Raw genomic sequence first — 26,960 nt, 5'->3', positions numbered from 1 at the left:
TAGCCAATAAAGCAGAAATAGATGTTTTTCTGGAACTCTCTTGCCTTTTTGATGATCCAGCGGATGTTGGCAATTTGATCTCTGGTTCCTCTGCCTTTTCTAAAACCAGCTTGAACATCTGGAAGTCTAGGTTGAATTTTCCCCAGAAAGACCAGTTAATTAAATGCTTCCTAACTGAAAGACACCCAAGAAATCCATCCTTCGTACTCTCACCAAACACCTTTAGATGAAGCTTCTCCTTCTTCAGACCCTATGAACGCAGTTGGTGCTGTCAGCACTTTTGTATCATAGTGAATCTGCTGACTGTACCAGCTCCTCAAATTAGGAAAATAATAGGTTCAAGGGGCAAGAGTGCACCACAAAGTTTGAATGATTTCTTTAGACAAGACTCCTCTGGCGAAATCTTGCAAATGACCTGAGAAGGACCAGATATAAACTATGCAGAATACATTGCAGAAGTCAGAACAGTCTTTGGAATAAGAAGCCATGAATGAATTGATAGAAAGTAATGAATAGGTAGAGTTGTACATGTTTAAAGCCCATTTTGGCAAAGTGGTGTTTTGTTTGTTTTTTTTTAAGTAGAACTGACAATTCTAATTTGGAGTCAAATTGTCCTTTAAAATAGACAAAGGAAAATGAGAAAAGAGATTGCGATATAAAAGCAGTAGTGGAAGAGGCATACAGTTCCTTAGGTTGTGGCAAAGTACTATTTCTTCAGAACTGTAAACTTTAGGCTGGCTGGTTTTGAATGTAACTTCACCATTACAACCAACACTGTCTTCTCTGATGGGTTGTGTCAGCTGCTTTGGTCCAAACCTTATTTAAATCACATGTCAAAATCACTGGGATATACTCTTCTACGTAGATTCTTTCAGATCAGTATTTCTGAAGCTATAGTCCAACAGAATCACCTGGAGGGCTTGATAAGCACCGATTGCCAGGCCTATCCCCAGAGTTTCTGATTGAGCAGGGCTAGGATGGAGCCTGAGAATTTGCAATTCTGAAAAGATTTCAGGTAACACTGATGCTGCTGGTGTGGGGACCTGCTTTGAGAACCTTGATTTAGATCATTGCAAAGGAATTTGTCCACATAATGTAGCAGTGCAAGTTTACACCGGCCAACATTTCCAAAATCTCAGAAACCAAGAGCCAAAGGTTAGCTTAGAATTGTGTCAAAAGTTAAACTTCAGGTACTGAAGCCAAAGGCATGTCAGCAAGGTGAGGATGGGGTGGGGAGCACCCTGTAAAACATAAAACTTTTGGAAAATAACTTTGAGAAACTCCTTTCTTATGTGACATTATTTTGTTTGCAAGAATGTCATAAGCATGTCATTACCAAAATTCCTGCTGAATTAGATACTTTTATATAAAGGGTCTTCATGGTCTAGTGGTTAGGAATGTGCCTTGCTGCTGGCTCAGATGATAAAGAATCTGCCTGCAATTCAGGAGACCTGGGTTCAATCTGTAGGTCAGGAAGAGCCCCTGGAGAAGGAAATGGCAACCTACTCCATTTTTCTTGCCTGGAGAATTCCATGGGCAGAGGAGCCTAGTGGGCTATAGTCCATGCGGTCGCTAAGAGTCAGGCATGACTGAGCAGCTAACACTTTCATATAAAGGGCCGGTTAAATGGTCATGTTTGTTCTTGCCTAGTGGTTCTCTTGGACTTTCAGCCGAGTCTCCTAAGGATTTTATTAAATCCAAGATTCCTGGCCCCACCCTGGAGATTCTGATTCACTCATTCTGGGTGGATGGTTTGCCTGTCTAGCAAACTCTCAGATGCTGCTGATGCCACTAATAGGTGAAGGACACACTTTAAGAACCACTCTTTTAGGTGGACTGAAGCTTGAACTTAATGATCACCCTTTTTAATAGCCTAGAAATCATTTTAAAATGTTAATACACACAGAAAGAATAATGTTAAAAAAGCCTTTATATCACAACATTGTAAATCAACTATACTCCAATAAAAAAATAAAAATAATGCCCATTTTATTTTTTTGGGGGGGGGTACTTTTTATTTACTTATTTATTTTTAATATAAATTTATTTTAAAAGCATTTAGAAATAGGAAGAGGAGATCCCAGGAGTGAGCACATGGTGTATAAGTCCAAGATCAGCCAACTACGAACTGGGTGGCTTTAGATAAGTCACCTGCCTGCTGCTTTAGACAGGAGTTTCCTTGTCTATAAAATGAGGGTGCTAGTATTTCCCTTGCAATGCTTCAGTGGCCAGATCCCAACTGTCTAAGGAGCTTTGGTGTATGGAGAATACCTTCTACTATTTGTACTTAGTTTAACAATGTGATAAAATTATGGATCTCTTAAGTAATATTTTTGAAAAATACCAGTACCTAATATTAAATTAGTAACATTAATCAAACTATGCATTTAAGTATTAAGTAGTCACATGCCCCCAAATATTTCAAGAACATCACAGGTAAAATATTTTAAGTTTTCTTCGATGGTTCAAACATTAACACAGGAAAGTAAATGTATTCAAAGAAAAACAGTAAAGACACATCAAATATCATAATTGTCATAATGGCTATAAAATACGTTGTTTCACCAACACTTAACCTCTTACTAAAATATTAATACTTTGGTTATTACAAAAATATTAATAATTTGGTTATTCTTCCTTTCTTCATTATTTCAATAGACATTTTATAATTTCTTGGCTCATGCTGCAGTACTTATTTTTAAACCTTCTTAGGGTTACAGAGTCCTACCAAATCTGAAAGATACCATCTCAGGACTTCCCTGGTGATAAAGAATTTGCCTCAGAGTTTATGTCCTCCTATTTACCCAGTCAAAACTTGTTTGTTACCTCAGAGTCAATTCTGAGATCTGTATCTTTAAAACCCCCAGGATGCAGAAAATTTACATTAATTTCACCCATTCATTCGACAAGTATTTACTGGAGCCTCACTCTAGGTGAGTGGGATGTCCATAAGTGCTAGGTCCCTGTCCTGAGGAGCTGTAATCTCACAGAAAGACGACAATGATCTAAATAAACAAACAGCACACCTATGTAGCAATAAATATGATGAAGAAAAGAAAGTATCATCATAATATAAAGTATCTGAGGGTGAAGCCATGCAGAGCCCTTGAGGAGAGTCTTCAAGAAGGTGACAAGGGAACCAGGAAGAAGACCTAGGAGGGGGAGGAATTCAGAGGAGGAAGGAAGAACATGTGCAAAGACCCTGGGAGTGGGAACAGGCATGGGGAAGTAGCCTGGGGCCGGGGGAGCTGGGAAAAAGTGGGCAGGGAAGGGGTGGGGAAGTCCATTCAGACACTGGATGGTGGGGCCTTTGTGAGCCACAGTCAGGCCATTGGTTAAATTCCTGTCCATGAAGGACACAGGTCTCAGATCAAGAAATTGTTCTATTGCAAAATATATTTATTCGTATAAAGGTCAGATTCAATTTTATGCTGTGCCGGCAATATTGATTTGATATGCAGTCCTGCAGATTTTCAGGGCATGTTAATTAAATGAATATGAATAGTTAAGATTTAAGAAGTCCTTCTGACTCTGAGCTTATCAAAAGATATTTAAGAAAAGTACAAACCTCTTACAGAAGAAGTAATGTGTGTCTTGCAGCAATCATTAATTTTTTTAAAAGAAAAAGTTAATTATAAATGAAACTTTGGGGGCAGATTGCATATGTGCCAAAACTTCTCATCAAAAACATCACTTTAAGGTGAAAAGACAGCCTTTGGAATGGGAGAAAATAATAGCAAATGAAGCAACTGACAAACAACTAATCTCAAAAATATACAAGCAACTCCTGCAGCTCAATTCCAGAAAAATAAACGACCCAATCAAAAAATGGGCCCAAGAATTAAATAGACATTTCTCCAGAGAAGACATACAGATGGCTAACAAACACATGAAAAGATGCTCAACATTACTCATTATTAGAGAAATGCAAATCAAAACCAAAATGAGGTACCACTTCACACCAGTCAGAATGGCTGCGATCCAAAAGTCTGCAAGCAATAAATGCTGGAGAGGGTGTGGAGAAAAGGGAACCCTCCTACACTGTTGGTGGGAATGCAAACTAGTACAACCACTATGGAGAACAGTGAGGAGATTCCTTAAAAAATCGCAAATAGAACTGCCATATGACCCAGCAATCCCACTGCTGGGCATCCACACCAAGGAAACCAGAATAGAAAAAGACACATGTACCCCAATGTTCATCGCAGCACTGTTTATAATAGCCAGGACATGGAAACAACCTAGATGTCCATCAGCAGATGAATGGATAAGAAAGCTGTGGTACATATACACAATGGAGTATTACTCAGCCATTAAAAAGAATACATTTGAATCAGTTCTAATGAGATGGATGAAACTGGAGCTAATTATACAGAGTGAAGTAAGCCAGAAAGAAAAACACCAATACAGTATACTAACACATATATATGGAATTTAGAAAGATGGCAATGATGACCCTGTATGCAAGACAGCAAAAGAGACACAGATATGTATAACGGACTTTTGGACTCTGTAGGAGAGGGAGAGGGTGGGATGATTTGGGAGAATGGCATTGAAACATGTATACTATCATGTAAGAAACGAATCGCCAGTCTATGTCTGATGCAGGATACAGGATGCTTGGGGCTGGTGCATGGGGATGACCCAGAGGGATGTTATGGGGAGGGAGGTGGGAGGGGGGTTCATGTTTGGGACCGCATGTACACCCGTGGTGGATTCATGTCAATGTATGGCAAAACCAATACAGTATTGTAAAATAAAGTAAAAATAAAAATTAAAAAAAAAGTTTTGTTTTTTTTTTTAAAAAAACACCTACAGCAGGGGCTTTCCTGGAGGTCCAGCAGTTAAGAATCTGCCTTGCAGTATGGGGGTGCGGGTTCAATCCCTGGTAGGGGAATTAAGCTCCCATGTGTTGGGGAGCAACTAAGCTCCCATGTCCCACAGTTACCAAAGCCCACATATGCTGGACGCCACAGGCCACAGCTCATCTGTGTGCTGCAACAAAAGATTCTGTGTGACGCAGCAAAGATCCTGCATGCTACACCCACGGAAATACATAAATAAATTTAAAAAAGAAAACAAGTCACAAAAATTTACAAATCCAATTAAAAAAAAAAAAAAAACACCCATAGCAGTGTCTATTAGGTTGATTAGAACCCAGACTTTCACTGGCAGAACAGGTGATTAACCTTCACTAAAGTTTTAGTATTTCTGCACTTTTTTTTAATATAAATTTATTTATCCTAATTGGAGGCTAATTACTTTACAATATTGTATTGGTTTTGCCATACATCAACATGAATCCACCATGGGTGTACATGTGTTTCCCATCCTGAGCCCCCTCCCACCTCTCTCCCCATCCCATCCCTCTGGGTCATCCCAGTGCACCAGCCCCAAGCATTTCTGCACTTTTAAAACCAGTGAGGACAACAGACTTGGAGTCTCACAGCTCTCTTGGTGCCCATGACTTTCTGGAACCTCCTTCCATTTTCACTGTGCCTTCTCAACCTTCCCAGCACCAGAGACTGTGGAAAGAAAACGTTACACCTGCCCCATTCTCTCCCTTACCTAAATTCAGGAGATTGGGGCAAGTGAGCTCAGTCCCAGAGTAGTGGGTAAGGCCAAAGCCAAAATCAGGTTTATTGTCCGTCTTCATTTCTATGATCCAACCAAATCTGGAAACTTCTGAAAAGCGTTTTCTGTTGTGTAAGTGAGGCATGCCCCACACCCACCCACCACTCCCCACCCCACCTCCACTCCCCACCACCCACACAGCCACCTTTGAAAGTCAAAAAAAAAAAAAAAGTAAAAATTGACCCCCTCTGCTTATTGTCACCATCTTTCCTCTTTTAGAGCAGTGCTTCACCTAAGCTACCTTGACATTTCCTTTCACAGTTGGAGCAGCCTTCAGCACCTATGGCCTAGATGTTACTCCAAAAAGCAAAAACTGATATTTTCAGGGCAGAAGGAATTATCTCAGGAGAGTGAGCCCTGCCGGTACTCACCCCTTCTTTTATTCTGAGGCGAGCTGGGCATTAAACAAACACCTCCTCTGGGTTCTCTGGCCAACACTGAACATCCACGTGACATTTCTGTATCACAAATGACTGGATCTCACAACTTCAGCTCAGAGAACAAGTAGAGAACAGCCTGATGTTCGTGTTCCATGATGCTAGAACACAGAAGATCCTAGGCTTCCAGTGAAAATTGGACCACTAAGGCCTCATGAACAAATGCTCTCAGACTCTCCCTCTCAAGAGTTCGGTATCTGTAGTCACCCTGAAGGTAAACATAAATAGGATGTACAATTTTAAAGCAATTGTCAGTCATCGTTTGTACTGGGAAGTAACTTATGACCATTTGATAGTTAGGTCTATTTCCGAGAAAATCCCTCTCCCAGCATTCCTGTAGTGACTCTGTCCCCAGCTGTCATTCCAAGGAGAAGATGGACAGATCCCACACGGTGACAGAATCAAGCACCAAGGAGCAAGTGAGTAAGCCTTCAAAGGCTCTTGCCCCTCCTCTGTCCACGGTGGCCTCCCTGCCCCCCGAGCTGATCACATCAGAGGTCAAACAGCGAGCACTCAGATCACAGGCATGCCTCCAGATTTGTGTGGCTTCCCCGTGGAGTGGCCTGCTCTGAACTCCTGACAGCTGAACTCGCCCAGGGAGAATGGCTGTGCTTTGATAGCTGAGAAACTCTATATTCAGAGACTCTGTTTTCAGAGATGCCTTATTTGCCCCAACTCTTCTCTCCTGGCAGGGGTGACCTAACTGAAAATAGTCCTTCTAAATCCAGAGGAAAAAGCATGGACTCCCTGTGACTCCCACACATACTCAGAACTTGAAAGATTTAATTTTATCTTGATTTAGCATCTCACAGAAATTGGGGCACAAAGATGGCAGCTATATGTTTCTTGGGGCTACTGTCAAATCCTACAGTCCTTATCATTTTGTCATGTGATTTTAACTATGAGCATTATGTTGTTGACTCTAAATTAGAACTAGAGCAGTTAATCAATTCTTTGATCATTTCGAAGCCACACATCACCATCCACCTGATTGGATGCTACTATTGTTACCTATAGGGCTTCCCTGATAGCTCAGTTGGTAAAGAATCTGCCTGCAATACAGGAGATCCCAGTTTGATTCCTGAGTCGGGAAGATCTGCTAGAAATGGGATAGGCTACCCACTGCAGTATTCTTGGGCTTCCCCTGTGGCTCAGCTGATAAAGGATCCACCTGCAATGCAGGAGACCTGGGTTCGATTCCTGAGTTTGGAAGATCCCCTGGAGAAGGGAAAGGCTACCCACTCCAGTATTCTGGCCTAGAGAATTCCATGGAGTCCATGGGGTTGCAAAGAGCTGGACACAACTGAGTGCCTTTCACTTTCACCTATAAGGTGAAAATTGCGATGCAAATGCTAAACCCAGGAGGGCGCTAGTCTAAGTTTGCTGCACTCACACAATGCATTGCCTATTGAGAATCTTTGTATTAGGTTTCTGTTGCTCTATAATAAGTTACCACACATGCCATGGCTCACAAGAACACACATTTATTATCTCAAAATTTCTGTAAATATGGAATCAGTGTTCTGTGCTCAATCTCTCACAGGACTACAGTCGGAGATCAGTTGAGTTTCATGGTTATCCAGAAGCTTGACTGGGGAAGAATCCACATCCAAGCTCATTTAGGTTGTTGGCAGAACTCACCTCCTTGCTTCTGTAGAGCTCATGGTGGTTTGCTTCATCATAGCCAGCAGGAGAGTGGGAGCTACCTACTTAGGGTTTCTGTATTTGGCATTACATAAACATGACCCTGATAGCTCAGTTGGTGAAGAATCCACCTGCAATGCAGAAGACCCCAGTTCGATTCCTGGGTCAGGAAGATCCGCTGGAGAAGGCATAGGCTATCCACTCCAGTATTCTTGGGCTTCCCTTGTGGCTCAGTTGATAAAGAATCCACCTGCAATGTGGGAGACCTGGGTTCAGTCCCAGGGTTGGGAAGATCCCTTAGAGAAGGGAAAGGCTACCCACTCCAGTATTCTGGCCTGGAGAATTCCATGGACTGTATAGACCATGGGGTTGCAAAGAGTCAGACACAACTGAGTGACTTTCACTTTCAGTCATGAAGTAATGCCCCATCATGGTTGCCAAATCATGTAACATAACCATGGGATGGGTGACATCCCATGACCTTTGCTATATAACATAACACAGAAGTGTGAACACGACATCCTATCACCTCTGTCAAGTTCAGTTGGTTAGAAGCAAGGCACAGGTCCTGCCAAGGCTCATGGCGAGCGGACCACACAGAGCCATGAGCACCAGGAGGCCAGAGGCACTGAGGAGCCACTTGAAGGCCTGTCCACTCTGATCCTCACTGTCCCTCCTGCTGCAGAATGTGTTTACTCCAGCCCAGGGGTTCCCATCTCATCCTGTTAGAGCATCATCTCAAGTTAAATAAACAGAGCTCTTGGGGGCTATCTATTAGGCACAGCTGCGAGGGCACAGCTCCACTCCGTCTGTGCAGCTGTGAACCTACAGAGACGAACTGTGTGCCCCCAGCCCTCCCAACACTTGCTTGTGGACCAGGCATAGGATAATCACCATAGCCATTTGGGTTCAAAACAGGAGAAACAGAAGGTTAAAAGGAGTCCCTAGTCCAATACTGCTGAGAAATCCAGCCTGGTAGATGGTGGGAGTTCCTTGATTAGGTTTCAAACTTGGGAATACTCCTCTGTGGCTCAGGCCCCGCTCTCTCAGAGTCTTGATTCGGCCCTCTTTTCCCATGAAAAGTAACCCGTATTTGCAGTTGAGAGTTTTATCAGCCTGTTTCCTACTGGGGCCTCTGAAAGTGTACTTTCAAAGAAACTGCTCTGGCACTTTCCTTCTTCAAAGCCAGCAGGAGAGTGCAAGCTACCTGCTTGGAGTCATATATTTATCATAACACAATTATGAAGTGATGGTTATGTTATGATTATTCGCATTTCTCTGAAAGCCTCCTATCATAATATCTCAGTCTCTTGCAGTTCAAGCTGCCAGGGTTGTTTTTTTATTTTTGTTTTTAAATGTGGACCATTTTTAAAGTCTTGATTGAATTTGTTACAATATGCTTCTGTTTTATATTTGGATTTTTGGCCATGAGGCATACAAGATCTTAGCTCCTAGACCAGGAATAGAACCCCTGTCTCCTGCATTGGAAAACAAAGTCTTAACCACTGGACCACCAGGAAAGTCCCAGCAGTGTTTCTATTGAAACAATTTTTGAATTGTAGACCTTGTGTGGTTGTCATTGTGGTTGCCTCCATTGGGCATATATATAAAGCTATATCCACAGATATTGTTATGATAAACCATCCTATACCTCAGCCTCTCCTGAAATGACTGAGGGACGCTGCCTTTACGTTTTCTAGAAGTTCTGTCATTTGACTGAGAAAATCTGTGGGGCACACCTTTAATTTCCTCAGAAGGCCTTCTGCATGACTGCATCTTTCTGATTTGTAGCTAAGTGTTGCTGGTACAACTTTTCTCACCTTGGCCATCTAGAGAGGCTCAGAATCTTTTAAGTCATGAAATTCTTTTTCCCTTTTTTTAAAGAAAGTTCTTCCTTCAATGCATCTCTCTCCTCTTGCATTTTACCATAAGCAGAAAGAAGAAACCAGGCAGCACTTACCACACTTGCCTTGAAAATCTCTTTAGATACATCATGAAATTTATCACATAGTTTCTGCTTTCCACATAACTCCAAAAGACATTTTTTCCAAACTTTCCACCAGTAAAACAGCAAGAATTCCCTTCATCCAATTTCCAATAACATGTTCCTCTGGAGGTGATGGAATTCTAGCTGAGCTATTTTAAATCCTAAAAGATGATGCTGTTAAAGTGCTGCAGGAAATATGCCAGCAAATTTGGAAAACTCAGCAGTGGCCACAGGACTGGAAAAGGTCAGTTTTCACTCCAATCCCAAAGAAAGGCAATGCCCAAGAATGTTCAAACTACTGCACAATTGCATTCATCTCTCACACTAGCAAAGTAATGCTCAAAATTCTCCAAGTCAGGCTTCAACAGTACATGAACCATGAACTTCCAGATACTCAAGCTGGATTTAGACAAAGCAGAGAGGAACCAGAGATCAAATTGCCAACATCCACTGAATCATCAAAAAAGCAAGAGAATTCCAGAAAAACATCTACTTCTGCTTTATTGACTATGCCAAAGCCTTTGACTGTGTGGAACAACAATCTGTGGAAAATTCTTCAAGAATTTTGGAATACCAGACTACCTGACCTTCTTCTGAGAAATATGTATTCAGGTCAAAAAGAAACAGTAAAAACCAGACATGGAACAACAGACTGGTTCCAAATTAGAAAAGGAGTACATCAAGGCTGTATATTGTCACCCTGTTTATTTAACCTATATGCAGAGTACATCATGAGAAACACTGGGCTGGATGAAGCACAAGCTGGAATCATGATTGCTGGGAGAAATATCAATAACTTCAGATATGCAGATGACACCACCCTTATGGCAGACAGTGAAGAGGAACTAAAAAGCCTCTTGATGAAAGTGAAAGAGGAGAGTGAAAAAGCTGGCTTAAAGCTCAACATTCAAAAAACGAAGATCATAGCATCCAGTCCCATCACTTCATGGCAGATAGATGGGGAAACAGTGGCTGACTTTATTTTTTGGGTCCAAAATCACCACAGATGGTGACTGCAGCCATGAAATTAAAAGACACTGACTTCTTGGAAGAAAAGCTATGACAAACCTAGACAACATATTTAAAAGAAGAGACATTACTTTGCTGACAAATGTCCGTTTGGTCAAAGCGATGGTTTCTCCAGTAGTCATGCCTGGATGTGAGAGCTGGACCATAAAGAAAGCTGAGTGCCGAAGAATTAATCCTTTTGAACTGTGGTGCTGAAGATTTTTGAGGGTCCCTTGGACTAAAAGGACATCCAACCAGTCCATCCTAAAGGAAATCAGTCCTGAATATTCATTGGAAGGACTGATGCTGAAGCTGAAGCTCCAATATTTTGGCCACCTGATGCAAAAAACTGACTCATTTGAAAAGACCCTGGTGCTGGGAAAGATTGAGGGAAGGAAGAGAAGGGGAAGCCAGAGGATGAGATGGTTGGATTGCATCTCCAACTCGGACTTGACTTTGAGCAAGATCTAGGAGTTGGTGATAGACAGGAAAGCCTGGCATGCTGCAGTCCATGGGGCTGCAAAGATTCGGACACGACTGAGCGACTGAACTGAATTGTTCCTCATTTGTTTCTGTGCCCTCACCATCCACCTTGTCCAAGTCCAGATTCTAGTAAGAATTCATGGCAAGTTAGACTATTTTCTACCGTATTCCTCAACATCCCTCCAGCCTCCACCCACTTCTGGTTGCAAAATCCCTGTGTTGTTATGGATTGCTACTGCTAAGTCACCTCAGTCATGTCTGATTCTGTGCGACCCCAGAGACAGCAGCCCACCAGGCTCCCCCGTCCCTGGGATTCTCCAGGCAAGAACACTGGAGTGGGTTGCCATTTCCTTCTCCAGTGCATGAAAGTGAAAAGTAAAAGTGAAGTCGCTCAGTCGTGAATCCCCTCCAAAAGCCACATGCTGAAGCCCCTACCCCCAGTGTGATTTTATTTGGTAATAGGATCTTTCAGGGAGGTAGTCAAGATTAAATGAGGTTGTCAGGATGCATCCTAATCAGATAGAACTAGTGTCCTTACAAAGAGAGGGAAGAGATGCCACAGATGCCTAAGTGCACACAGGAAAGTCCATTTGCAAGCCAAGGTCAGCAGCCTGAGAAGAAGCAACCCTGCATATTCCTGGATCTCAGACTTCCAGCTTCCAGAACTGTGGGAAATAAATGTCTGTTGGTTAAGCCACCAGCCTATGGTACCTTATTATGGCAGCCCTAGCAAACACTCAGGTTTTAGGTATTTGTTACAGCAGCACCCAACTTCCAGGCACCAGAATTCATACTCATCTTCTATTGCTATGTAATAAATTATCATAAACTTTCCAGCTTCCAATAGTACAAGAGAGAATCCAAGAGAAGGTGTGTTAGTGAAGACACCAGTTGCTTGTGGGCAACTGGGGTTCAGACCCCCTGGGGCTGCCTGCCAGGGAAGTGACTTCGCAGGACACAGCTAAAAGTGTGCCTCCACGGTGCAGGGAAGCTGGGCCGTCTGTCCACCAACTCCATCCACTCCCTGGTTACAAGCTGCTCACAAGAGTCTACTGCTCTGCTAAGTCGCTTCAGTCGTGTCCAACTGTGCAACCCCATAGATGGCAGCCCACCAGGCTCCTCTGTCCCTGGGATTCTCCAGGCAAGAACACTGGAGTGGGTTGCCATTGCCTTCTCTGGCTCACAAGAGTCAATTCCTGGCAAAATCTAGCCTCCCCATGTGTGACCAAGCCTTCCCCAGCAGCCAGAATACCCCTTCAGGTAGAGACTCGAACAGCTGTCAGGCAGTGGCTGCAGGGGGCCTCCGAGGTGGATTTTGTAACAGCGCAGCAGAGGAGGCAGCTGCTGTCAGCATTAACATCAGCTTTCACATCTTCAGCAAATGTTTTTTGTGGACCTACTGTGTTCTTGTCAGTGAAGTGCTAGAGAAAGACAATGTACAGTCCCCATCTCTACAGGCACACACTCTAGTCAGGGATGTTGAGGAATATGGTAGAAAATAGTCTAACTTGCCATGAATTCTTACTAGAATAAATACAGATAAAATAAAATAAATGTTACAATAGTGTATCTAACTCTTAATGGAATATATAACACAATAGATTATGTAAACACTTTGTTATGAAATCTTTGAAAGTGGAATTACTTCCTAGAAAATGCAAGGAATGTGTGATTTGTGGATTTTGAAAGATTATAATCTTTTAGTCATGCTGAAAGTCCATGGGGTCACAAAGAGTCAGACACAACTTAGTGACTGAACAACAACAACATCAAATGAAAGGATGGGCTTCCCAGCTGACTCAGTGGTAAAGAATCCTCCTGCCAATGCAGGAGACATGCATTTGATCCCTGGGTTGGGAAGATGCCCTGAAAAAGGAAATGGAAACCCACTCCAGTATTGCCTGAGAAATCTCATGGACAGAAGAGCCTGGCAGCTACATAGAATTGCAAAGAGTCAGGCACAGCTTAGCAACTGAACAACAACAAGGAAAGGATATACCTTAGAGAAAAACATAAATTTACAAACAGTCGGTGAGATCGTCTTGCTGAGGAGCCCTCTGGAGCCAGACTTTCCAAAATAAACCCCAGATCTTGGTTCTGCCCATTCTAGATGCTTGACCTTGTGCAAGTTACTTGCCTTCTGTGTACCTCAGTTAAAAGTAGATATACTACTTCTGCCTCATAACGCCAAAGGGTCGAAAGCATTTAAAATATTAGCATGAGGGCTGAAGAGTTGAATACATTGAAAATATTAGTGATCAATAAATTTTAAAATGAAACAAACCCAATGATCTCAAGTACAAAGTGTAATGACAGTTGCCTTTTTAGGATAAAAAAAAATTGTATATTGTTTTCTTTTTTGAATTTTTAATTTTATTTTTATTTTATATTGGAGTATGGTTGATGTGCTTCCCTAGTGGCTCAGAGGTTAAAGCGTCTGCCTCCAATGCAGAAGACCCAGGTTCGATCCCTGGGTCGGGAAGATCCCCTGGAGAAGGAAGTGGCACCCCACTCCAGTATTCTTGCCTGGAGAATCCCATGGACTGAGGAGCCTGGTGGGCTGCAGTCCACGGAGTCACAAAGGGTCGGACACAACTGAGTGACTTTACTGACTTACTTACTTATAGTTGATGAACAATGTTCTGTTAGTTTGGGGTGTACAGCAAAGTTATTCCGTTTTTCATATACATCTATCCATGTTTTTCAGATTATTTTCCCGTATAGATTATCGCAGAATATTGAGGAGAGCTACCTGTGCTGTACAGTCGGTCCTTGCTGACTTCTCTGTACACAGTAGTGTGTAAATATCAATCTCAAACTCCTAATCTATCCCTCTCCTCCCACTTTTCCCCTTTGGTCACCAAAGTTTGTAGGAGAAAAATAAGTTTGAGTTTGATTTCTCTCACAATCAAAAAATCAAGGGCTACCTGTGTATGTTTCAACTGTACAGATAACTCAGTAGCTTTATAAACTGTGAGTTTTCAGGAGTTGGTCAGTTTTAACAGCAAAACACTCCAGATCTCTGTCACTCAGGGGTGCTTTCACATGTGCAATCCTCAGGGCAGGCTCCTAATGGCATCTTCCATCTAAGAGCTGTAGGATGCTGTGGGGCCTTGCACAGGAAGCAGGAGGTGGAGAAGCGACGGTCCCCCAGGGCATCTGTAACATCTGTAACATCAGCCGGCACCACCACCATCTTTGATAGATTGTCAAACTTTAGGCTGCGAGGCCCCATCTGCTAGTGACTCCAAGCCACAGTCACTTCCTGTGGGCTGCAGAGGTGGGAAATGGGTGGGTTTTCTTTTTAACAGCATAAAAGAAGAGAGACGCATAAAAACAGGTTTCTCCAAAGCTTCAGTGTCCTAAAACCAGATCCTGTATGTATGGAGCAGGAAGCTGGAGGAGTTAGCAGAGTGGAATAAAATCTTCTCCAAAAATGAAACTTTCTGGTGTTATTTTATTCAAAGGAGCAAATGTGATCCCCTGGGAAGTAATGTTTAATAACCTTTCATTATTTTCAGCCTGTTAAGAGTTAATCCTTACTCATCACAAGTAGATTAGTAAATTAAAAAATCTACAGAAAGAAAGTCCTACCATGTTGCCACTGCTGAATTCTGATGTACTTTCTTCCATTATCTTAAAACACACAGGCACGCATGGAAACGCGAGATTGATTGCAGTGTTTCAGTTCAGGTCAGTCTCTCAGTCGTGTATGACTCTTTGCGACCCCATGAACTGCACCACTCCAGGACTCCCTGTCCATCACCAGCTCCCGGAGTTAACCCAAACCCATGTCCATTGTGTCGGTGATGCCATCCAACCATCTCATCCTCTGTCGTCCCCTTCTCCTCCTGCCCTCAATCTTTCCCAGCATCAGGGTCTTTTCCAATGAGTCAGCTCTTTGCATCAGGTGGCCAAAATATTGAAGTTTCAGCTTCAACATCAGTCCTTCCACTGAACACCCAGGACTAATCTCCTTTAGGATGGACTGGTTGGATCTCCTTGCAATCCAAGGGACTCTCAAGAGTCTTCTCCAACACCACAGTTCAAAAGCATCAATTCTTCAGCACTCAGCTTTCTTTACAGTCCAACTCTCACATCCATATGTGATTACTGGAAAAACCATAGCCTTGACTAGACGGACCTTTGTTGACAAAGTAATGTCTCTGCTTTTTAATATGCTGTCTAGGTTAGTCATAACTTTCCTTCCAAGGAGAAAGCCTCTTTTAATTTCATGGCTGCAATCACCATCTGCAGTGATTTAGGAGACCAATAAAATAAAGTCAGCCACTGTTTCCCCATCTATTTGCCATGAAGTGATCGGACCAGATGCCATGATCTTAGTTTTCTGAATGTTGAGCTTTAAGCCAACTTTTTCACTCTTCTCTTTCTGCCAGAGTCCAACTCCAGCAGCCAGGGATTCAACCTGAAGAGTTGAACGGTGTCAGCGAATGAGACAGCCTCTCATTTTTCTATGGACTGCCTGTTTATTCCAAGGTTAAGATTCTCTTTTATACCTTTACAAAAATATTAGGCCAGAGGTTTGACATTTTCAAATCCCCCTCTCCCAGATTTATTATCTCCATAAATCATTGTTGCTCTTCAAACAGAGTTCCTGCTTCAGTGATTCTCTCGGAATCAGCCTTATCATCTATTATCTACCTTTTCTAATGTGTCCTATAGTTAACTTGTGATTACATTGTAACTCATGCTACATTCCTCAGTTTACCACTTATTTTCCTAACTCCTGTTTGCCCGTTACATCCTGAGCTCACTATCTCTTAAAAAGGCTTCTAGCTATAGTGTCTCTAAAAATTCCTAACTTCTATAAGCGATAGTAAAATATGCTAACTTTACAACATTCCTGAAATCTTTAACTTCTAACTATTTAATTATTTCTAAACCCTAAATTCTGGAGAAGGCAATGGCAACCCACTCCAGTACTCTTGCCTGGAAAATCCCATGGATGGAGGATCCTGGTGGTCTACACAGTCCATGGGGTCGCTAAGAGTGGGACACGACTGAGTGACTTCACTTTCACTTTTCACTTTCATGCATTGGAGAAGGAAATGGCAACCCACTCCAGTGTTCTTGTCTGGAGAATCCCAGGGATGGGGGAGCCTGGTGGGCTACCGTCTATGGGGTCACGCAGAGTCGGACACGACTGAAGTGACTTAGCAGCAGCAAACCCTAAATTCAGTAAACTCCTTTACCATAAACATTCTCCTCACAAATAGGCTTCAGATACCAGTCCCTCCCATGGCCTCAAGTTACAGCCTATGTGCTCATCCGGGAACACTCTTTTGTAAAAGTCCTTGAACAAATGTCAGTGATTAACTTTATGAATTATTTTCTGAGCAATGCTGCAGAAGGCTTTGTGCCTTCTCATGCTCCTCTCAAGAGCAATAAGCACCTTAATATTCCTTTTCAGTCAACTCAGCTGAGGAGAGGAAAAGACAAGTCAGAATTACAAGGCCTAACTCCTTCATCCCAGGATCCGTGCCTGCTAAATGAGAGGGGACTGGGGACCATGCCTCCATTTTGTCAGTAATGCCTAACACGGCTCCCGACATCTTTCACTTTCATCAAGAGGCTCTTTAGTTCTTCTTCACTTTCTGCCATAAGGGTGATGTCATCTGCATATCTGAGGTTATTGGTATTTCTCCAAGCAATCTTGATTCCAGCTTGTGCTTCCTCCAGCCCAACATTTCTCATTATGTACTCTCGATATAAGTTAAATAAGCAGGGTGACAATATACAGCCTTGATGTACTCCTTTTCCTATTTGGAACCAGTCTGTTGTTCCAGGTCAAGTTCTAACTGTTGCTTCCTGACCTGCATTCAGCTTTCTCAAGAGGCAGGTGAGGTAGTCTGGTATGCCCATCTCGTTCAGAATTTTCCATAGTTTATTGTGATCCACACACTCAAAGACTTTGACATAGTCAATAAAGCAGAAATAAATGTTTTTCTGGAACTCTCTTGCTTTTTTGATGATCCAGTGGATGTTGGCAATTGGATTTCTGGTTCCTCTGCCTTTTCTAAAACCACCTTGAACATCTGGAAGTTCATGGTTCATGTATTGCTGAATTCTGGCTTGGAGAATCTTTAGCATTTCTTTACTAGTGTGTGAGATGAGTGCAATTGTGCAGTAGTTCGAGCATTCTTTGGCATTGCCTTTCTTTGGGATTGGAATGAAAACTGGCCTTTTTCCAGTCCTGTAGCCACTGCTGAGTTTTCCAAATATACTGGCATATTGAGTGCAACACTTTCACAGCATCATCTTTTAGGATTTGAAATAGCTCAGATTCCATCACCTCCACTAGCTTTGTTCGTAGTGATGCTTCCTAAGGCCCACTTGACTTCACATTCCAGGATGTCTGGCTCTAGGTGAGTGATCACACCATCATGATTATCTGGGTTGTGAAGATCTTTTTGTACAGTTCTTCTGTGTATTCTTGCCACCTCTTCTTAATATCTTCTGCTTCTATTAGGTCCATACCATTTCTGTCCTTTATTGAGTGCAGTGATTATGCAGCTTTTATTTTATTTTTTTCACCTAATGCAGCAGTTCGCAAACTTTCTTGGTTTACAGCACCAGTGACTCTAGCATCTCAGTAATTTTGTCACAGTGCCCTTAGGCAAAAAGCAATCATTAATCATTTATTTATTAAATACATAGTTCAATCCAAACAGCTTAAGTATTTATGTCCTAACAAATAGTGGGCTTGCTGGTGGCTCAGACTGTAAAGAATCCACCTGCAATGTGGATAAAAACAAGTAGTACACAAAGTTAGCACACTTTATGTGTTCTTTTTGAAACCATTTAATTTAATGGCTGTGCTGAGTCCTCTCTGCAGAGTGCAGGCTTTCTCTAGTTGTGGTGCATGAGTTCCTCACTGTGGTGGCTTCTCTTGTTGTGGAGCATGGACTCTAGAGCACAGGAATCTTCCCAGACCAGGAATCGAACCTGTGTCCCCTGCATTGGCAGGCAGACTCTTAACCAGTGGACTGCCCAGAAAGGCCTTCTGCCATTCTTAAAGAAGCACTGATGCAAACATGTAGGTCTGCTGGGCACTGCGTGGTCTTCAGCCTCGGAAGCAGGTTGTAGCCCTCAGTCTCTTGCCCTCCCTTCCTCTTCCATGGTAATTTCACACAGAGTCTGCCGTTTGTGTTGTGACAACTGCCAGACGTGCAGCTTTACATTCAGTGATGTCATCAACAGGCTTGTAGCCCAATCAAGTGTTACAAGGCATCATATCATATATACAGTATTTGGATGAATGGTGAAAAATATATTTGTTATTACAGCCATGCACAAATAAAAACTATTATAATAAAAAGTCTTGTTAACTATTTTTTTTTAAAAAAAAAAGGTTAAGCGTTACTGATATCTTTGAAATTTTAAAATATCTTACCACACTCGTGAGAGTCAGTCTCTGAGACACTTGGATATACCGTTTGGGAACCATGGACCCGACACATTGTTACATTTTCTGCAATATTATTTTCAGTGGCCGCATTAGGACAGATACGGCAAGATTGAAAACCGGCCTGTTGTTGGAAATTTATGTTGATTGCTATTTTATTTTTTTTATTGATAAGTTCACTATCTTCAAAAGGGTAGGAAGTTCTGTACAAGTGAAATTTCTGAGTGCACAGTTAACACCTAGAGTTATTTGGCTTATTTACACTCTCACCTTGCAGTTTCAGAGCCTAATTAACTGGTAGCACCTGCAGTCTTGAGTGCTGTGATTTTCTGTCTTCCACATCCTATGATCTTCATGGTTTGTCGGTGATTTGGCTTTAGGAACAACGAGCCTAAAACAGGAAGCAGTTTTGTAACCCATCAGCCCTGCTTCATGTTTCCAAGTTGACGACTAAAAATAAAGCTAAGACTTTGTGAATTAGTGACAACTGGAGAGAAGTTAACCTAGAACACAGAAAGTAATGCAGGCAAGTTAAAAAAAACAGTGGTCAAATTCCAAAAACTGATTTTTGGTAGCTTCACACCAAAAACCTGGGCTCACAGTATCTCCTACCCCATTGGTGAGCTTGTCTCAACAAGAAAGACATTAATGAGCTACTCAGCTTTCTGCTTCTCTCCTTGGCATGGTTTTATTGGCAATAGTTCAGGTTGGGAGTCTGAACTCCCCATGTCAGGTTAATAGATCCCTGCCCTATGCTGGGTTAACATTCCCTAAGCTCCAAACTACATATTTCCACCTTTTAAAGTTATTATGTGGGTCAAGTCAAAGAAGAAAGAAAGAAAACCAAAAAAGTGGTGATGGTTGGGGTAATAATTGTAGAGGTGATTGGTGGAGGTGGGGGTAGGGGTGGGGACAAGTAATAATCCTTTGACTGTTTTATTGTTTTTAACCTTTATTTACTTGGCTGCACCAGGCCTTAATTGCGGCCTGTGGGATCCAGTTCCCTGACGAGGGCTCAAACCAGACCCCTGCACTGGGAGCAAGGAGCCCTAGCCACTGGGCCATCAGGGGAATCCCAGTAATATTTTTTAAAACATTGATGAAAGGCTCCATGTAAATAGAAGAGGCCCACAACTAATTTAAGCCCAGTTTGAAAGTTTGGTGTATACAAACCAGTATGGATATTGAGTACATGTGTTCCTTTTCTCTGTGGGATATGAACTTCTGGGGATCAGGGCTGGAGTTCATTGTGCTAACACATTTGAAAAGACATGACCTCATCTGAGCCTTTGTGAAGGCAGGTACGTCTGTCTTGGTTTACAGATGGGAAATCTGGGCTCAGAGCACAAAGCACTCCACACCAGCCACACAATCATCACGTGGTAGAGCTGGAACTTGAAAACTTGGTTTAGGGCTATGGTAATTGCTGAGGGTATAGCTGCACTGATAGCATATTACAAGGCAGAGATGTGTGGAGAAGCAGAGACTTCAGTCATCAAGGAAACAGATAAGTTGGAAGAAGCTCTGTTTGCTTTATCTCTATAGAATTTCCACCCAGTCAGTCCTCGGCGTTGCATGAAAAACCTTCCTGTAAACACCTTCCAAGTGTTCACATGCTCTTGATTTTTTTCGCTGTGGCAATGACTTTAATAGGTTTTCAACGTTTCATTTCTTCATCGAGCTGGGTGTTGCATGGTACTTGCTGAGATGTGAAATGTGTACTCATGGCTGCTATATGGGTAACTAGCTAAAGCTAAAATTTTTATAGAATTGGACCAAATTTTAATTTCCTGATAAAATTCTCCTATGCCTTATTTCTTTTTAATAGCAAAAATTCCCTATTTCTGCCAAATCGCAAGAGAGGTATATTTAAGTGTCTCTCTGATTGTGACTTTTAATATACTTTCTTGTAACATTTTATTCTCTGATGCTAGACTTCAGATGCAGAGTTGAGTTAAAGTTTTTCTTGACTACAGGACATTGGAGAAGGAAATGGCAGCCCACTCCAGTATTCTTGCCTGGAGAATCCCATAGACAGAGGAGCCTGGACAACTACAGTGCATGGGGTTGCAAAGAGGTGGACACAACTGAGTGACTAACATACACAAGATGTACTCTGGAGTGGGATTGCTGGGTCATAACCTTATGGAACAATAGACTGGTTCCAAATAGGAAAAGGAGTACGTCAAGGCTGTATACTGTCACCCTGCTTATTTAACCTATATGCAGAATACATCATGAGAAACGCTGGGCTGGAAGAAGCACAAGCTGGAATCAAGATTGCCAGGAGAAATATCAATAACCTCACATTGGCAGATGACACCACCCTTATGGCAGAAAGTGAAGAGGAACTAAAGAGCCTCTTGACGAAAGTGAAAGAGGAGAGTGAAAAGTTGGCTTAAAGCTCAGCATTCAGAAAACAAAGATCATGGCATCCGGTCCCATCACTTCATGGGAAATAGATAGGGAAACAGTGGAAACAGTCTCAGACTTTATTTTTCTGGGCTCCAAAATCACTGCAGATGGTGATTGCAGCCATGAAATTAAAAGACACTTATTCCTTGGAAGGGAAATTATGACCAACCTAGATAGCATATTCAAAAGCAGAGACATTGCTTTACCCAACAAAGGTCCATCTAGTCAAGGCTATGGTTTTCCCAGTAGTCATGTATGGGTGTGAGAGCTGGATTGTGAAGAAAGCTGAGCACCAAAGAATTGATGCTATTGAACTGTGGTGTTGGAGAAGACTCTTGAGAGTCCCTTGGACTGCAAGGAGATCCAACCAGTACATTCTAAAGGAGATCATTCCTGGGTGTTCTTTGGAAGGAATGATGCTAAAGCTGAAACTTCAGTACTTTGGCCACCTCATGTGAAGAGTTAATTCATTGGAAAAGACCCTAATGCTGGGAGGGATTGGGGGCAGGAGGAAAAGGGGACGACAGAGGATGAGATGGCTGGATGGCATCACCAACTCGATGGACATGAGTTTGAGTGAACTCCAGGAGTTGGTGATGGACAGGGAGGCCTGGGATGCTGCAATTCATGGGGTTGCAAAGAGTCGGACATGACTGAGTGACTGAAATGAACTGAACTGAACTGAACTGAAGGGCTTTCCATATGGCCCTACTGGTAAAGAACCCACCTGCCAATTCAGGAGACATAAGAGACATGGGTTTGATCCCTGGGTCAGGAAGATCCCCTGGAGGAGGGCATGGTGATCCACTTCAGTATTTTTGTCTGGAGAATCCCATGGACAGAGGAGCTTGGCAGGCTATAGTCCATGGGGGTCACAAAAGTGTCAGACATGACTGAACAATAACACTTTCACATTTTTTCACTTTTCATCATGACTCATATGCTTGATTTTATTTCTCCCATATTGGTGTTTTATTTAGTGTACATTTTTATCTTCTTCTTTCACTTATTTTCTGGCTAATTGACATCACTGCTTTTCATTTATTAATTTGAAGTCCCATAACTGAATTCTCCCCTTTCTCTGCTTTTGGAATCAGATACCTCCCTTCTTACTATACTGTGTAAGTCAAATCCCAAACAATTCCTCCAATAAGATATACTGTGTCCCCTCAAAGATGCTATATTGGCTGCCTATCCTGTTCTCTCGTAGGATATGTAGAAAACTTCCACCTCTTCCTCTCCTTCCCCCTTATCCATTCGATAAGGATTTGCATCACTAGGCAACCCACCAGTTTCTCCACTGAGACATCCTAAATATGCAGCCTTGCTTGGCCAGCTGCCCACGGCCCTCAGGAGCCATTTAGAGGGGAGGCAGGCTGGCACTGAACATGGGGAGGAAGGGGGCAGTGTCTGGGTCCTCATGCTGCCAGAGCCCCCCTCCATGCTCCTCCATTCTGTCCTTCCAGAGAGACTTGAATGCAAGTCTCCATTCTTCCATTTCAGGTTATCTTGTTTCAACAAATGCCTGCCATGTGCCAAGCTGCATGCGCCTTGCTGGGGACGCAGCAGTGGGTAACTTAGGCATGAGCCCTTCCAAGAACGTTTACTCCAGAGGGGAAATAATTGCAGATGTGTCCAGAGGTGGAGCTGTAGAGGGCTGCCTGCAGCACCAGGGTGTCCTTCCCACATTTCTGCTCTCCGCGTCCACCTCAGTGTCACGACAAACACCCTGCCCTGTCAGGTTCACTCAGAAGGTATCCATTTCACTCCAGTTCATCTTGGACAGAGTTTACCAAGGGCATCCAAACAAAGGTGGCCAAGATGATGGAGCGTCTAGGATGGAAGTTGTTTGACAGCTGCTTGGTAAAGAACCCGCCTGCAATGCGGGAGACCCAAGTTCGATCCCTAGGTCAGGAAGAGTCCCCTGGAGAAGGACATGGCAATCCACTCCAGGATTCTTGCCTGGAGAATCCCCTGGGCAGAGGAGCCTGGTGGGTGACAGTCCATGGGGTCGCAAAGAGTCAGACATAACTGAAGTGACTAACACTTTCACTTTTCGAGAACACTGGTGATCTTCAGTCAAAGACTCCTGGGAGGCAGGACATGATGGCTTTCTTCAATTGCCGAGTGGCTGCCCCACAAGAGGAGAATTCAGGATCCTCTAAAATCCCCAGGAAGGAAATGCAGGAGGAGCTAAGGAGAGCAGGCAGAGAGGACTCAGTGCTGTAGTCCTCTGTCGGTGGACGGAGCAGCCTTGGAGAGTGCTGGCCCAGCTACAGACCTGCATGCAGACAGGCAGTGATGAGACCAGGAGGACCGGAGGAGAGGCGTCCGGGGACCTGGTGTCTCGGAGGCTGAGGATGCCCGGAACAGGAGAGTGGGGAGGGTGGAAAGGGAAGGGCAGGAGGTCTGAGAAGTGTGACCGCGGTTCAAGGACAAGTCAGCAAAGAGTGGAATTGCTTTTCAATTATATCTTTACAAACCCTGGGGCACATCTAAATTGCCTAAGGTTGGATACAGCCATGCTTTCTTTTTCCCATTTTTTTTTCCTTCTCCTCTCTGGTCCACCTACAGTAAAACAATAATTAAGAATAGAGTTTAACTGCTTACCTCTTTTCAAAACCTTAGTCCTAAAACATATGCTATGTCATGAAATATTCATTCATCTGAACTTTCTTTAATTTACTTGTAACATTCTCCTTATAGAACTGAGCCTGTCACCAGGCAGGTGCTCGATAAATATTTAATGATTGAATTCATCCTCTCAAGCCCATAATAGTTTGTCATATGTATCAACATATGCCCCAGCAATAACACTTGATCCTGGATCTTATAGAAAATACTGCAGCCCCGTGGGGTAGAGCTGTTTCTTCAATCAGATTATAATGTAGGCTAATAAAATTTGGGAAACTAATGATTTGTTTTATCCATCTACAAGAGGTAACTTTAAACTTTACACATTAAGCATTTAGCTCATCTGTTGAACTTGTATTTACTGCGTTACGCAAAACTTCACGCTTGATGGGCCCAAGCTCTGGGCATTCCTAAGAGTACGCTGCCATCTGCTGGGACTGGGTTCACATTACAAGCCCACCTGTTTTGTATCCTTACAAACAGCTTGTTTTTCATTATATTATTAATATGAAGCTCAACTGAAGGCTACTTGCATAATTTCTTTCGATGGCCTTGACCTTTTCTTCCATGGTGCAGCTTCAATTTCAGGACCCAGTTTAGAGGTTTAACAGTCTCTCTGATACTTTGACCATAAAACTTCTTTAGAATTTTCACTTTTTGTTTTCTGTGATTTGGTAGAAAAGCCATTGAAACAAGCTAGATTCACTGAAACAATCTGGATTCCTGGCTCCTAGTCTGGTCCCTGAAAATTGAATAAAGGGCCTCAGTTTCCTTCTAGGTGTGGTTCAGTCACCAAGTTGTGTCTGACTCCTTGCAACCCCATGTACTGTGGCAGTTTCCTTATTTTTCAGCAAAGGGTTTAATCATTTGTTGTGTTTAATGCCACCTCATGTCAGCACGCCAACTGACAATGTAGAAAAATCATCTGAGAAGAGTTACTTAAAATACTATTTTTCAAGTTCCAGTCTCCAGAGTTCAATTCAGTGTCTTTAAGAACCACTGAACTAACAGATGGTTTCTGTTGATTCCAGGTTTAAATTCTGGTTTTATAAAGAAAGACGCTATGGCACCATCTAGTGGTTCCAAACAGTTAGTACAGCCTCACGTTGAGAGGCTGAACGGATGAAGCAGTAGAGGCCCCTGGAATTTCATCTTGCTACATCTAATATGGATATACTGAAGCATTAACTTGTCAGTGTTCCCAGTTAAAAATGCAATAAAAGTTGCATTGAATTAGTGAAGTCAATGCTGTCACAAGATAAGTCAGTGTTATCTTGGAACTCACTTGGAATAGTTGGGCAGCTATCCCATTGATTTATGAGTTAGGCTTTTTTTTCTGAACTCAATTATGCCTCTCAACCTTGTTGTATCTGAATCACACACAGTTGAGGTGGCCCAACGTTTTGCAAATATCTGTATTTTTACACACAACTTTGGGGGCCTTCCTAGGTGCTGCAGTGGTAAACCATCCACCTGCCAATACAGGAGACTCAGGACATGCAGGTTTGATCCCTGGGTCAGGAAGATCCTCTGGAGTAGGAAATGGCAACCCATTTCTGTATTCTTGCCTAGAAAATCCCATGAACAGTGGAGCTGGTGGGCTGAAGTCCACGGGGTCACAAAGAGTCGGACGCAACTTAGCAACTGAGCAAGCACACACAGTTGGAAGACCAGAGTGAAGGAATGAAAGACTTCTGCAGAGGAAAATGCAATTCCTCACCCCACCCTATTCCTGCTGGTGGTGAGCAGCAGACTGCCAAGGAATCCAGCAGCTTTCCTCCACCACCTGCCACCCACCCTGGACTTCTAGCCTTAGTTTCTAACTGCCCACAGAAAGCTAAGTTTATCAGGCTCATTGGAGAAGAAGACATACTTTTCTTGCATCACAGGCCTTGTCTGGGCAGTGAATCCTTTTTGTACCATAAAGCCCTGCTTCCCAGAGTGCAGGCCACAGACAAGCAGCTTTGGATCCCCTGGGAGCTTGTCTGATGCAGAATCTCAGGCTCATCCCAGACCTGCTGAACCAGAGTCTGTATTTCAACAAGATGCCCAGGCGATGCACACACACGATAAAGTTTAAGAGCACTGGAGAACAGAGAGGTTTTAGCCAGAGGATTCCGACTCACTTCTCAATGTGCTGCTTCTCTTTGCTGCATTCCCAGAGGCACCAGCTAGTCTGGAAGGGTAGGCGCCAGGCCGCTGTGGCTTTTCCATCAGAATCTGCCACTGATGGCCACCGTTATGGGCAGCTCCTTCATCACTCTCTGCCTCCAGTCCCTGGGTGTTGTGTGGGGGCTGTGATTCCTGCTTCAAGAGTCGCAGGCTGAGGTTAAAGCACCTGGCCCAGCACCTTCCTCACAGTCTCCCTTGAACATCCGTTCCTTTCTCCACCGACCCAGCCCTGCTCCTGGTGAAAATGTACTCGAGTGTAGTTTCAGCATGGTATTGTTCTTTGATACTTTTCCTGAAGAGGTGGTGTCTAACTTCCCTCCCCTCCACTCAGGCTGGGTTCTGATTCCCTGGTACCCAGGAGAATTTGGGGAAAGTGCCACCACGGGACTCTCAGGGTGGATGAGGACAGGCCTTGCAGCTCCCACCTGGTTCTCTCAGAATGCTGTCTCTGGGAGGAGCCAGGCAAGATGTGAGAAACCTCCATGCTGGCGAGGCTTAATGTGGGTGCTCAGAGAGCCTGCAGAGCTCCAAGCCCAAATCACTGCAGATGGTAACTGCAGGCATGAAATTAAAAGATGCTTGCTCTTTATTTATTTTTTTTAATTTTTTTTTATTTAATTTTAAAATCTTTAATTCTTACATGTGTTCCCAAACATGAACCCCCCTCCCACCTCCCTCCCCATAACATCTCTGTGGGTCATCCCCATGCACCAGCCCCAAGCATGCTGTATCCTGCGTCAGACATAGACTGGCGATTCAATTCTTACATGATAGTATACATGAGAAGAAAAGCTATGACCAACCTAGACAGCATATTAAAAAGAAGAGACAATACTTTGCTAAAAGTCTGTCTAGTCAAAGCTATGGTTTTTCCAGTAGTTGTGTATGGATGTGTGAGTTGGACTATAAAGAAAGCTGAGCACCAAAAAATTGATGCTTTGAACTGTGGTGTTGGAAGAGACCCTTGAGAGTCCCTTGGACAGTGAGGAGATCCAACCAGTCAATCCTAAAGGAAATCAGTCCTGAATATTCATTGGAAGAACTGATACTGAAGCTGAAATTCCAATACTTTGGCCACCTGATGTGAAGAACTGACTCCTTTGAAAAGACCCTGATGCTG

General features: G+C 43.0%; 1 protein-coding gene and 1 non-coding gene across 2 annotated transcripts in view; both read left to right on the top strand.

The window, feature by feature from the left end:
- The window catches only part of PAK5 (p21 (RAC1) activated kinase 5), a 112,920-nt gene that overhangs the window by 5,445 nt on the left and 80,515 nt on the right, over positions 1-26,960 (top strand). The window lies entirely within an intron of this gene.
- On the top strand, positions 13,604-13,675 carry TRNAW-CCA (transfer RNA tryptophan (anticodon CCA)). The gene has a single exon. It is a non-coding gene; the product is annotated as a tRNA-Trp (tRNA).

Source organism: Capricornis sumatraensis, chromosome 15 (genome assembly GCF_032405125.1).
Source record: "Capricornis sumatraensis isolate serow.1 chromosome 15, serow.2, whole genome shotgun sequence".
NCBI lineage: Eukaryota > Metazoa > Chordata > Mammalia > Artiodactyla > Bovidae > Capricornis > Capricornis sumatraensis.
The sequence above is the reverse complement of the archived record's forward strand: the minus strand, read 5'-3'. Positions and strand labels throughout refer to the sequence as shown.